This window comes from Parasteatoda tepidariorum, chromosome 2 (genome assembly GCF_982258835.1).
Source record: "Parasteatoda tepidariorum strain Cologne lab strain chromosome 2, Ptep-v5.0, whole genome shotgun sequence".
Lineage (NCBI taxonomy): Eukaryota > Metazoa > Arthropoda > Arachnida > Araneae > Theridiidae > Parasteatoda > Parasteatoda tepidariorum.
In genome coordinates, this window is record NC_141756.1 from 28,142,556 (window position 1) to 28,155,500 (window position 12,945).

Genomic DNA, 12,945 nt, shown 5'->3' on the forward strand with positions numbered 1-12,945 from the left:
AGGAAAAAAAAAAGGGGGGGGAGTATTCAAGATAAGATGTAGTTCGTTAGTTTCTTATTTTAACCATCTTGCAAATTTTAAAATGTCATGTGAATTAAGCTTCAAATTTAAATAGCATATTTATTCCCATTTTCATTAATAGTTACAGTTGTGTAGACAAGGGGTAAAAACTTATTAAAAATTTGAGATTTTTTTTTCTAATGAAACATCAAAATACCAAATAATCGTATTTTCTCATTTTTCATAAAGCTCATACGATGATTTATATACAGAAAAAATTTTAATAGTTCTCAAACGAATTTTAACAGAATGTCACCAATAAGATTAAATTCTCGGTTTAGCTAATTTAATTTAAAAAAGTTAAAACATTATAGGGTAAACTAACCAGTGAAGGAACACTTAAGCTTCGCTTGCCTTTTAAAAAATCATATTAATTTCAAAATTCGTAATTTCAGTTAAATGACAGTGTCAACATATTTGTTACTAATTGCAAAATACGCAAAAAAAATTTCGAGAACTTACATAATATTGTTTTAAAGTTTTGGAGGTTCAAATAACAAGTAGTAAGAAGACCCAGTGAAGGAACAGCTCTTACCAGTGAAGGAACACAAAATTGCCCAGTGAAGGAACACTTAATTTTGGTTATTTTTTAATGCTCTTTATGAATTTTTTAGCCATACAAATACAGTCGGACATCTATTTAACGAACTTCCATTCTACGAATTTCTCTATTTTACGAATTTTTTCGAGGAACCAAGAGCATTTTGGAAATTTTTTGTAAAATAACTTCCATATAGCGAAGTGAATTTTCTATTTAATGAACTTTTCATTGAGATCCACTTTCCCTATTTTCCAAAATATTTCTTAACATTTAAGACTTGTTAAAGCAATTTATGGGGGAAATGACCTTGAATTAATTTTCGAAGCCACTGCTTTATGAAATGTATTACTGTTTTGTCTAAAAATTATCTTAGAGAAAGCAGTAAATTCCCTTTCCCTTTTTGTTTGCACTTCAAACGAAAAACTCACTTCAAATTAACGGATTTCATTCGTAGCAATTTAACTTAACGCAAGTGGTAATGTATGTTTAAAATTACTTTTATAATAAATGCAACTATATTTTTATACATTAATTTAGACTTTTTTTAGTTGAAAATGTATATAGCACGATAGTGTAACACTGGATAATGTTTTGCTCTATTCTTGCTTTCTATGCAGATTTCTTTTATGGTTAAGATTTATATGATAAATAGTAGATACTAGTTTACAAGATAAAAGTGTATCAATTGCTATTTTAATTATGTCCAGTGTTTAAGAATTTAAAACCTGTTTTGTGTTGTTTAAGTATTTTAAGAGGTGATTTTCTATTTAACGAATTTTCCATATAACGAGCTTATCATTGGTATTAAGTGATTTTGTTAAGTAGAGGTCCGACTAAAAACAAGACTATTTGTGAAATTATAAGATACAAGTACTTGCAAAATGCTAACTTTTTTCTGTAATCATGAACTAGAAATTAAAGTGATGTTAAATACAAAAAAAATACAAAAAATCATTCTTTCTTATAATTTGACAGTCAAATCTAAATCATTGTGTCATCCGGTGCTGTTTATTATCATTATTATTTTATCACCTTTTTGTTTACTCTTTTTCCTCTTATTTCTTGAAGCTTTTTTTCTTTTTTAAGTATTTTTTCTTTCTTTTTCTTTTCCATGTTCTCTTGTTTTAATGTTTTTTAGATCTTTCAGCCTCTTGAAATTTTTGCCATTTCTCTGAAGTTAGTGCAAAAGGTAATTTATTCGCTTTTCTTCTTATTTGACCTTTCTTTTTATCATCAATATTTGGCCAATGTAAATGGCTCTTCCAAACTTCTTCTGATTTTTCAGCAACATTTCTAGAATGCCTTTCTCGAAAATAGACGGGGGAAAGGTGTCTTGAAGTTTGAGGCAAATCCATCTCTTGTTGACTTATATCTAGAGGATATTTAGAAGTACTGATTTTACTTACAGAATCATTTCTTTTTTCAACTAAGAGAATCAGCATGAGGACTCATTTCAAATTCGATATCTAATATGCATTCATTATCAATACTAGCTTCAGTTCCTAAGTTTGACTTAACCAAGTGGTCTTCTTTTAATACGTGCTTCTTCCATATTGAAAAAAGTACAGGCTCTTGGACATTTTTGATATTAGACTCTTCCGTCAATGCTGTGTTAAAAATTTACATCATATCTTGAGGGATTTCCCTCTCAAGCTTCTGAAGAAATTGAGTATCGTTTCTGTTTAACTTTGTTTTTTGTTGAGGAACTTGCTTCTAAATTCTAACATTGTAAAGTAGTTTCTATAAATTATATAATCACGTTGCTATCCTATAATGATAGCTTAATAGGAGTTCTTGGTGCAAAAGCCAGCGAAAAAATGTTCTATTAAAATTTTTATGATTATATTTAATTAGTTTTCGATTTGTAAACATAGTTTATTAAGTTGCCTAACATTTGATGTAACTACACACCCCGTTAATAAATATAAATTATAATTTTTTCATAAATTAAGCTATTAAATTAACATTTTGAACTGAAATTATTTCGGGAATTATTCATACAATTTTTAACAAAATTTCGGTTGTCCTCTATATAGCAGAATTACTTATCCTAGAGTCATGTAAAATCATAAATCACACATTACTGTTCATTCACTGGAAGTATTCCCAGTGTAGGAATATGCCTGTTTCTTCACTGGTTAGAAGCTGTTTTTTGTCTTTTAAACAGAATTTTGATGTATAATATGATTAAAAGTACAAGAAAATTACAAAATTTCTTTTATTTTCATTAACTGAGAAATGAACCCAGTAAAGAAACACTTGTTCCTTCACTGGTTTTTCATCATTTGGTGATCCAGTGAAGGAACATGCCTGTTCCTTCACTGGTTGGAAGTTGTTTTTTGCCTTTTAAACAGAATTTTGATGTATAATATGACTAAAAGTACAAGAAAATTAAAAAATTTCTTTTATTTTCATTAACTGGGAGAAAAACCCAGTAAAGGAACACTTGTTCCTTCACTGGTTTTTCATCGTTTGGTGATCCAGTGAATAAACACCCCCTTATCTCAGTCCTTGATTATGCTATGGTGCTTAAAAAAAAATAAAACGTAACTTCAATAACTATATTTTGAATTATCTTTTTAACAGTGAGAAAAATAAGACTACTACATGCAATTAATTCCACTTCAAACATATAAGTACAAACACTCACCTTATAATTTTTTCAACGAAACAAGGTGTTGCAGAGATAATAACAAATTCAAAAATTTTTTCAGAGAAATCTATTTGACCAGGTAATCCAAAATATTGCTAGATGACTTCCTTTTGTTTGGCAGTAAGCTATTGTTACCAATCAATCTAAAGAAAAACTTTCAAATTCTTATTTTTAATCAATATATATGAAATGTTCCTTCACTGGGTAGTGTTCCTTCACTGGTTGGTTTACCCTATATCTTATGAACAATATAGAAATTTAAATAAAACCATTGAATATGCCATTTAGATTTAATTATTTTAACACGTAAAATAATCAAACCTTTTTTACGTCAGTTTTATTTATTTATTATTATTTTTTACTTTACTAAAGCCGTTTACAAAACCTATTGACCTACGTAATAAATGAACAAATTGAAATTGTTATGTTTTCATTTTAGACATCGTAATTACATGTCAAAATGTCGGAAGAAGTAAACAATGAGTTTTAATAAGACAATTAATTCATTTAACATCTTATTCAACCTCCCTTTTCAAATAATGACATAATAAATTGGCTTAAAGTAAATAAGGTCCACTGTGTAAATAAGATTAAGTCAAATAAAGTTAATAACATTTGTTGACAAGAGATTTTTAGAGTGTTATTTCGACGTTACATTAAATTTCAATTTGTTCTTGTATGTATTATTTACATTAACTGATCAATGTCGCCTTATTTATATTGTTGTGGATATTAAAAGTATTTCTATTAGAAACATGGTGAATCCTTTTAAGGTATCTAACTAATGGAAAAACATGATTTTGAGCAAAATTATCGAAATTGAGTTTATTATAAATTTAAAATTCCTGTACTCCTTCTAAAAATATTTTTGTTTCTAAAAATATTTTCTAAAAACTTCTTCTTCTGTTCTAAAAATGTTTTTTTGCAAGGGTGATAACAGAGGATAGACTATTGATTTTAAGTCTTTAAATTGTGATTATATGATTATAGCACACATATTTTGAACTGCAGACTGTAAGAAAAAAAAAGAAATTCATTTTTTGTGCATGTTTTTTTGCATTGATTCCTATCTCAGTAGTATATGCACTTGCTATTAAGATAATAATTCAAAACATTGTTGATAGCCTAATAAATGAAATCCTCAAAGGATTGTTTGTTTCAGGCAAAAGAAATATTTTACAGTGTTCAGCGTATATTCAACAAAAAAAAGTCCTTATTTTTACCTAAAAATGGCCATATAAAAAGAATGTAATGAGATATAATGATAATCGTTTTGCTAGATTTTGCTGAGTTTTTACACATAATTAAAAAAAAAAAAGTTTTTGAAAATTTGATATTAATGTTTAAAAACAAGTTATCGAAACTAGTCTGAAACCTTAAATTAATTGGAAATTTTCGTAGCCCTCAATGTATTTATTTATTTATTATTTATTCATTTTTTTTTCTTTTTGGTAGCATGCCTCCAGGCATGAAGTTTTCAGAATCATATATTATGTAGTTTTCTAAATTATACATGATGGGTTCTGCTCGTATTTTGCTTTTAAAATATATGATTCATAATTTCGATTATGCAGTGAAAGGTGAAAGAAATTAATGGTTGTATTGGCCGTCATCTTAATTTATGATTACCAGTATATATATATATATATATATATATATATATATATATATATATATATATATATATATATATATATATATATATATATATATATATATATATATATATATATATATATATATATATATATATATATATATATATATATATATATATATATATATATATATATATATATATATATATATATATATATATATATATATATATATATATATATATATATATATATATATATATATATATATACACGAAGAAACGTAAGAAAAGTAAGAAAAAAATAAGTATCATTTATTGCGCATAAGCTGCAAGTAAACAGAACTCATTAGATAAGTACAAAATGAAGATCAAACAAAGGAAAATTATAGACATATGAAAAAAGGGGGGAAGGAAAAATAATAATGAAAAAAAATAACAAACAACTGGAAAGAAGAAAAAAAAGGATGAAATTTTTTTAAAAATCCGAAAAATAAAAGATGTAATCTTTTCATCAGCTCACACGATTATATCCGCAAAAAAGAAATTTTTTCCTTTGTTTTATCTTCGTTTTGAATATATATATATATATACACAGGATAGTTAGACAATGGTGTGTAGTGGTTTCTGACAAAATATAAAAATATTTTTGCACCTCACATTTTTACTATTTCAGAAAATTAATCTTTAAATAGGGTAAAAGCTGTTAGGTATGATACATGTATACTTTCAAAGATAAGGAAGAAGATGTGATATTAAAATTTATATTAATTTACTTAAGGAATAGATGAGGAATATTTCGTAAATGATTATATGCAGCCCATCCTCAAAGGTCATGAAGATGAAGGGTTAATTTAATTCGAATTCTATCAAAGTGGAACAAACTTTAATTTTCAAGGAAGAGGAACCAAATAACGTTATCTTACGGCACTTTCCCGAAGTATCATCGAACAGGAAATTAAAATGTTTTAATTTTTATGGAGAAAAATACTTCCGCAAAAGGTGCTACTTTTTCAGAAAAGATCGAAAGAAATGCAATAATAGGCTATTGAGAAAAGCAGTGAAATTGTGTAATTCAATTTTTTAAACAATCGATTCTTAATTTTGGAAAAACAATATTGCCCTACTATTTGTGTAACATTACCCGCATCAGTGGTAGAACTTTCATTCTAAAATTATGGCAAAATAACAGGCAGTGTTCTGTCCCTCCGATTAACCGTAAAGTTTACGGTAAAGAACCTTTTTTACTTGTAGGACTTATCATGAATACAAAACCATTGTTTTTTAACCATCTACAACTAGCATGGCTTCAAAACCCTAAAAAATACATTTAACTGGACAAAAAAGCTATGCTTTTTGTTAGGTGATCGGCATTGGAGACTGCAGGTCACAAATTTGGGAGTACAGGACACTAAAAACTCCCTCTGCGTGTGTTGAAGAAAATATTGTAGTGTCAACGCTAGGACTCGATCATGTGACTAACAGATTAGCCCTCTCGGTTTTAATATGTACGCAGTTGCAAGGAACTAAGGAGTTTCATTAGGTGTACATAGTTAGCACGATAAAATTCTGATTGTTTAACCATATTAGGTGAAAGCAGTGAATAAACAGTTTTTCTCGCTGTTAACAGTTTGAATACCATCTTATTCACGGTTATTTGACTATTTTATTTGAATATGGTAAAATAACAATTAAATAAATTGTTATTTAACTATTTTTCCGAGAAATTTCTTGCAGTGATTGGTTTTGTTAATTTGGTACTACATTGCAGTATATTTAAATTAGCATTTCTGTGAAACAGAAATTAGTTTTCATATAAAACTGTGTGTTATTCTACATTTGTATGAAACAACAATCTTTATCTTTGCAATCGAGTCTTTAACTTTGCAAAACTATTGGTACTCTGCTTTTCAAAATAACGGAGTCCTATTTTATACTGAAACAATATAGTTAAAATGTTTGAAAGTAACGTAGAGCTAAATTGAATCTCATTTGTAAATCTATAGTCAGAATATAGTGCAGCAATTACAAAGGAAAAAAAGATCAATATTAACATTGACAGAAAACATTGTAAAATAAAAGGTTTAACAAATATGTAGCATAACTGCAAAGTTTTACTGGTCCCGCAGTGGGGTGATCGTTACGACACGGTTCCGAGCAGATCACCGAAGTCAAGCATCACTGTTTGCGGTCAGTGTGTGGGTGGGTGACCACTTGGATTAGTCTGCGTAGGGACCGAGGGTGTGCGGTATTGGTCCTCGTAAAACTGTTCTACTGTAAAGTGCTCGACTTCGCGTGCAGGTCGTCGGGCTACCGAAGCGGGGGTGCCATCGATTCTGCAGAGGATCAAAATTGTGATGGCATGTCTTCGGATCATCTTCAGGGATGTTTCCCAGACCGTCGCCAATAGCCCATTGTGCAGCTCTAGTGCGACGTAAATGAACTACAACAAGTAAAGTTTTACTGAGTTCTCGAATAATTCAATTTTGATATTTCAAATGTGAGCTTATTGATTTATTTTTTTGTATAGACAAATTTTTTATAATTTAATTTTAAAAAAAATATAATTTTGATCATCACATTCGCCACCTCGCTAAATACGATAAAATAGTACATTTTGCGAATAAAACAGTGTTTTAGTGAAAGTATTGGTGAATGATTTTTTCTTTGATTGATGATCTTGAAGAAAAACATATATCCAAACTCGATCCAAAAATCAGTATTTTTTATTCGATTTCAGTAATTTTCGGTAGACGCGCCTCATAATGATTTAGAATTGGGTTCAAATAATAAAATCCTGAAACAAACTACCGTAAAATAGTCTTTCTTCTATGGAAAAAAATTTACTAACTAATAATTTACTGGCTAATATTTTGAAATCCTTATATATTATACATATAGCGTAGAATTTTAAATTTAAAATGAAAGTTAAAAAAAGAAAATTGTAATTCTTTATTTGGAATAGTAACACAATTTTATAAATGTTTCAAGGACCATACGAACTCTATGCTTGACTCAGGGGCCTAACAGAATGTATGTTTAAGCACTGACAAAATAAAAATTAATATTTTTGCTTGCGTTTATATTCCATTTGACGTTTAGAAAATAATTAACTGCGAAAGTAAAAGTTGGTAAGTTTTTCTCTTTTCCGGCTAAGTGTCAGTTATCGATTATAATATTTGCATAGACAATGAAAAAAAAATATGATATTTAAACGGACATAATCAATAATTTTTGTTTAAAAAGAGAAGAAGAGGCCTTTTTAACGAAGGTGTAGAAATGAGGAGAGAAAATTTTAAATGATTCACAAATGAAGTGATGTTGGATATTTCTAATATATTTGACCGTACCTTTCGAAACATAGAAATTACAAGAGCATCATTAAATCACAATTTGAGAAATAAGGTGTGTGGTATTTTAGATACTTTATTTTAATTCCTGAGAAAATTATGCCTTGCTGCAATCAGCATTTTTCGCAAAATAGTTTCGTATTACCCAGTTGTTTGTTTTTAGCTATTTAATAAATATATTTATTTTTGCACAATTTAAGCTGAAAATAAATTTTCAACGTCAGCCAAATTGGTTTTTATTGACTATAATTGGTTGGCTATAACAAATTAAATTTTTAAAAATCTAAAAGCAGATAAATATCTATTAAATAAATAATCTCACGAAACGGTAAAATATTACTTGATTTATAAAAAAAAAAAATTAAAAAAAAAAACTTCATTGGCTTCAAAAATATACAGATGGAAATAAAAGTCAACATGTTTCTAGCACTCAAAAATAGGCGCCCATTCTCACGACTTGCTTTAGTGAAATTACATACATTTGTAGGCCTATTTGCTCAATTTAGGCTTATAAGTTGTAGTTTATTTACATCGCATTAGAGCTGCACAATGGGCTATTGACGATGGTCTGGGAAACATCTCTGAGGATGATCTGAAGACATGCATCACAATTTTGATCCTCTGCAGAGGGGACGGCACCCCCGCTTCAGTAGCCGACCTGCACGCGAAGTTGAGCACTTTACGGTAGAACAGTTTAACGAGGACTGATACCGCACACCCTCGGTCCCTACGCAGACTAATCCAAGTGGTCACCCACCCGCGCACTGACCGCAGCCAGTGATGCTCGAATTCGGTGATCTGCTGGGAACCGTGTTTAACGATCAGTCCACTGCGGGACTTAGGCTTATAAGCCTTTGTCATGTAGAAAGACAGGTAGAACAATTTAGAGGAATATCACAAAGAATACATCCAGGGTTACGACGGGATTCGAACCCGCCACCTCCACGCTTCACACTGCGTTTGACGGGCGATACCGCTCGGACAGGGAGGCCCCCTCACGACTTGTCTAAGAAGAAAAAGTGATTTGAAATATAAAACTTAAAGTTGCCAACGAAAAAAAGAAAAGAAAAGTAAGAAACAAAATTAAATATGAAAAAAAAGAAGGCAGAAATCAAATAAACGCAAATCAAAAATTTACCCTAAAATCCAAAATGGCGGGGGATGAGGACTCTTCAGACAGAATTATGAATAATTTACTAATCAGCTTTCAATAAAAGTCTTTAACATAAACAACAAATATATGATATAATGAAGTTTAAAATCAATTAAATATGAAATAAATCTTTTCGACATCTTTCAGCTTGGATAATTTTGAAATGGAAATCCGGATATTCCCCATACATACCCTATAGTTACATAGTAGCAAGAGGAAACATCACTTTAGAAAGCATTCGATCAAGTTGCCGGATTTAGTGAATGACGTGCTTCGCTAACTGTAACTGTCACACCTCTTTGATTGTAATTTGATCCATTATTCATCGGAGCGATCATTTCCTCCAGGGTGGAGTTCGAACGCAAAGATAAGAAAGTTCTAAATCGAACAAAAAGGATAAGGTCATCATTTTCCCCCTTTTCTTATAATGAGTCCACTAATGAGCCCTCAGTACTTTTTTTTTCTTTCTCGTTAAATTGTTCGAAAATCATTGGTCACCTTGCAGCTATAACCTTAGAGATTTAGCTAACTATTATTAGAGCAATTCAAAATCGTTTTTACCCATGTAGATAAAATTATTCAAACTATATCTTTTTTATTTGTTCTTGCGATTCATTTTAATTAGAGGATATCAAAAGTTTTCATCAAAAATCTTTTTCCATTATTTTCATCAAAATTAGCCTTAACGAGTGAAGGCACTGTCACATTTTTAACATGTTTGTCCTCAAGTGCTCGATGACATTGTGCTGAACACAACTTATTAAAAAAAAAATTATATTCTTAATTTTGCTATCACTTTTTTAAATTTTCTAAGATTTTTTATTTGCCGACCGGCCTGCGTAGGGGGCAGGGAACTGTCCTTACATCAGAAAGGTTCTGGGTTCGAATCTGGGGCAAGACATGGATGTTCTTTCCTTCCCTGTACTATCTGTCCTCACTGTGGGAGCGACGTTGGCCCACCTAATATGGCGCCCCTGAAAGAGAGGCCAACAAAATCGCGCTGTAAATGCCTGAATTGACGGATATTAATTTTTTATTTTAGGTTTAAAATTAAATTTTTTATTTTCTTTCTCTTTTTCAGTACGAACCCTGAGTCTAGATATGAATTTGTCTTTGTATTCATGTATAAGCTCAAAATGAATAAAATAAGTTAATTCATGGTTTCAACGCTTAAAACCTTCCCCGCGCTATTATCAGGTTTTATACATTTAAATTATTTTTCTTTTGTTTAAATTTTTATAAGTCGCAGTGTGTTAAAATCATTGGAAGTTATTTTAATTAAATCAGAAACCAAATCATCAACATAACATTTGATACTGCTTTGTGTATATTTAGGAAAAATCAAGAATGTATAGTGCATATATTAAGAAATGTATACATTAAGCTTTATCATTAATTAAAATAAACCTTATTAAGACAGTATCTTAAGGTTAAAAGGAGCTCCATTTTGATATCTTTTACTGTTTTATGAGTAACAATAGGAAATATTATTGCTTTTATTACTTGTCCCCATGAAATGTCCTCACAATTCCATGATATGAAGCTAATTTGGTAATATACTATTTAATTATGTATTGTAGTTATGCTAATTATGTTTAAAAAAAAATTTAATGTTTTGTAAAAAAAAAAATTTAAATTTTGTAATTTAATTTTTTGTAAATTAAAGTAATTTTGTAATTTATATCTAAATTATCTTATCATTAAAATGGAGAGAAGTAATCAAATTTAAATTTAAAAAATTTATGCTATGTGTTCAAAATATTGACTAGTAAACTTTTTGCAGCAAATTTATAAAAATTAACTGCATTAGCCCCCACTTCCCTAGATTAATCTAACATAAAAAAAAATAATAGAACGTTTGCAAAATATATAGCGCAATACCTGCCAGTCTTGCATTGTTATAGGTGCTTATAAAATTTAAAACTAAATGAACTATGAGAAAAAAAATGAAACATTCCGGATAATTTTTAATCTAATGATCGGTTTTCACATACCAGGACTCAATTCTAATAGTTCGAGGGCCTAATTTGAAATAGGTTCGTTAGTCAGTTCAGACGATATTTAAATAAGACACAAAAACGTATTTTTCTTGTATAAGTATACCTTTTTTTTCGTCGAATTTAGATTCTTGACCCTTAAAATATCGGAGGTAAAATATCGGTCAATCTTGAAATTATGTTCCAATAGTTTGGTCAAAAAAACGGTCGAAATTGTGGACATCTTAAATGGTATGCGAATTTCGTCATATATCAAGATGTTTTGAAGTGAATCGAAAAATGTTTTTTGCTAACAAATCATATTACTCGTTTGTCCTAGAATAATTCTATGTAAAAAAAAAGAAAGAAAAAGAATTATTTATTATTTTATTTAACAATAGTCGAAAAAATTTTGAATTGTAAGGTATAAAAAAAAATTTTGCATGATTTTAAAAAAAAATTTTTTTTGTGCGCAATTGGAGAATAGTTTCCATGCTATCAAAATTTTTAAAAAGTATAAATTTTTAAAAAGTATATCTAAAATTTCAATTTTATAAAATCTATTTGACCGGTTTTCTCCAAATTTTGGGAATTGTTATATAAAATATTATATAGTAACTTTATATAACTTTAAAATATTAAAAAATTTCTATACCTCACAATTCAAAATTTTTTTGATATGAAAAATAATTACGTCTGAGAATATGGAAAAAAAATTAAGAATATAACAAAATATGAAAAATGATAAATAATTATTAAAAATTACTTTTCTCTTGGAATTACCTACGGATGAACGAATTTTTATGTGTAAAAAAGTTTCGATTCACTTCAAAAGTACTCGAGATGATGATATACGCAAAAAATAAAATTTCAATATTAAGGGGATCCGGCCACCGTGTCGACCAAACTAATGTGACCATTCTTCCCAGATGCCGGCTACCGTCTGCTCTAATTAATTTTACCACTACTTGATTTAAAACAAACGCTACAAAAATATACAAACGGAAATAGTAGTTGACATGTTTCAAGCGCTTAAAAATAGGAGCCCATTTTCAAGACTTTCCAGACGAAAAAAAAAACAAAAGTGATTTGAAATTTTAAAAAAAAACGCAATTTTACCAACGAAAAATGGAAAAAGAAAGGTGAGAATCAAAACTAGAAAAGCCACACAGGCCGAGAGAGAAAAAAGATAGAAAACATGGAAAGCAAGGAAAAAAAGAAAGAAAAAAAAACAGTGGCCGAGAGGGGCAAATCAGAGAAAAATGCATTTCCGCACGCTCTGGAGAGATGGTGAGGAGATAATGTCTTTACTAATCGCCAATTAGGCGGCTAAAAAAAAATTTTTTTTTTCGAGGGGGGGCGCACTATTTCTACATGAATTTTCTTCTTTTTTACACCCTAAAAAGCTTAGAAAAAATCGTGAACATGAAATTTTTTCTTTGTGACATACTTTAAATGTGACATACTCTTTCTGATATACTCAGATAAATCTGAGCCATTTATTCAGGTAAAACGATTTTTACATAAATATAATATTATTATAATGTCTCCCTAAAATGTATTTATAGAGATTTCATACTATAAGATTATATTTTAGTATAAAAAGGAAAAAGAA

General features: G+C 29.1%; 1 protein-coding gene across 1 annotated transcript in view; it reads right to left on the reverse strand.

Annotated features, from left to right (window-relative positions):
- Positions 1-12,945, reverse strand: part of LOC107447858 (lysophosphatidylserine lipase ABHD12-like) — a 47,346-nt gene that overhangs the window by 27,558 nt on the left and 6,843 nt on the right. The gene's annotated exons all lie outside the window — the stretch shown is intronic.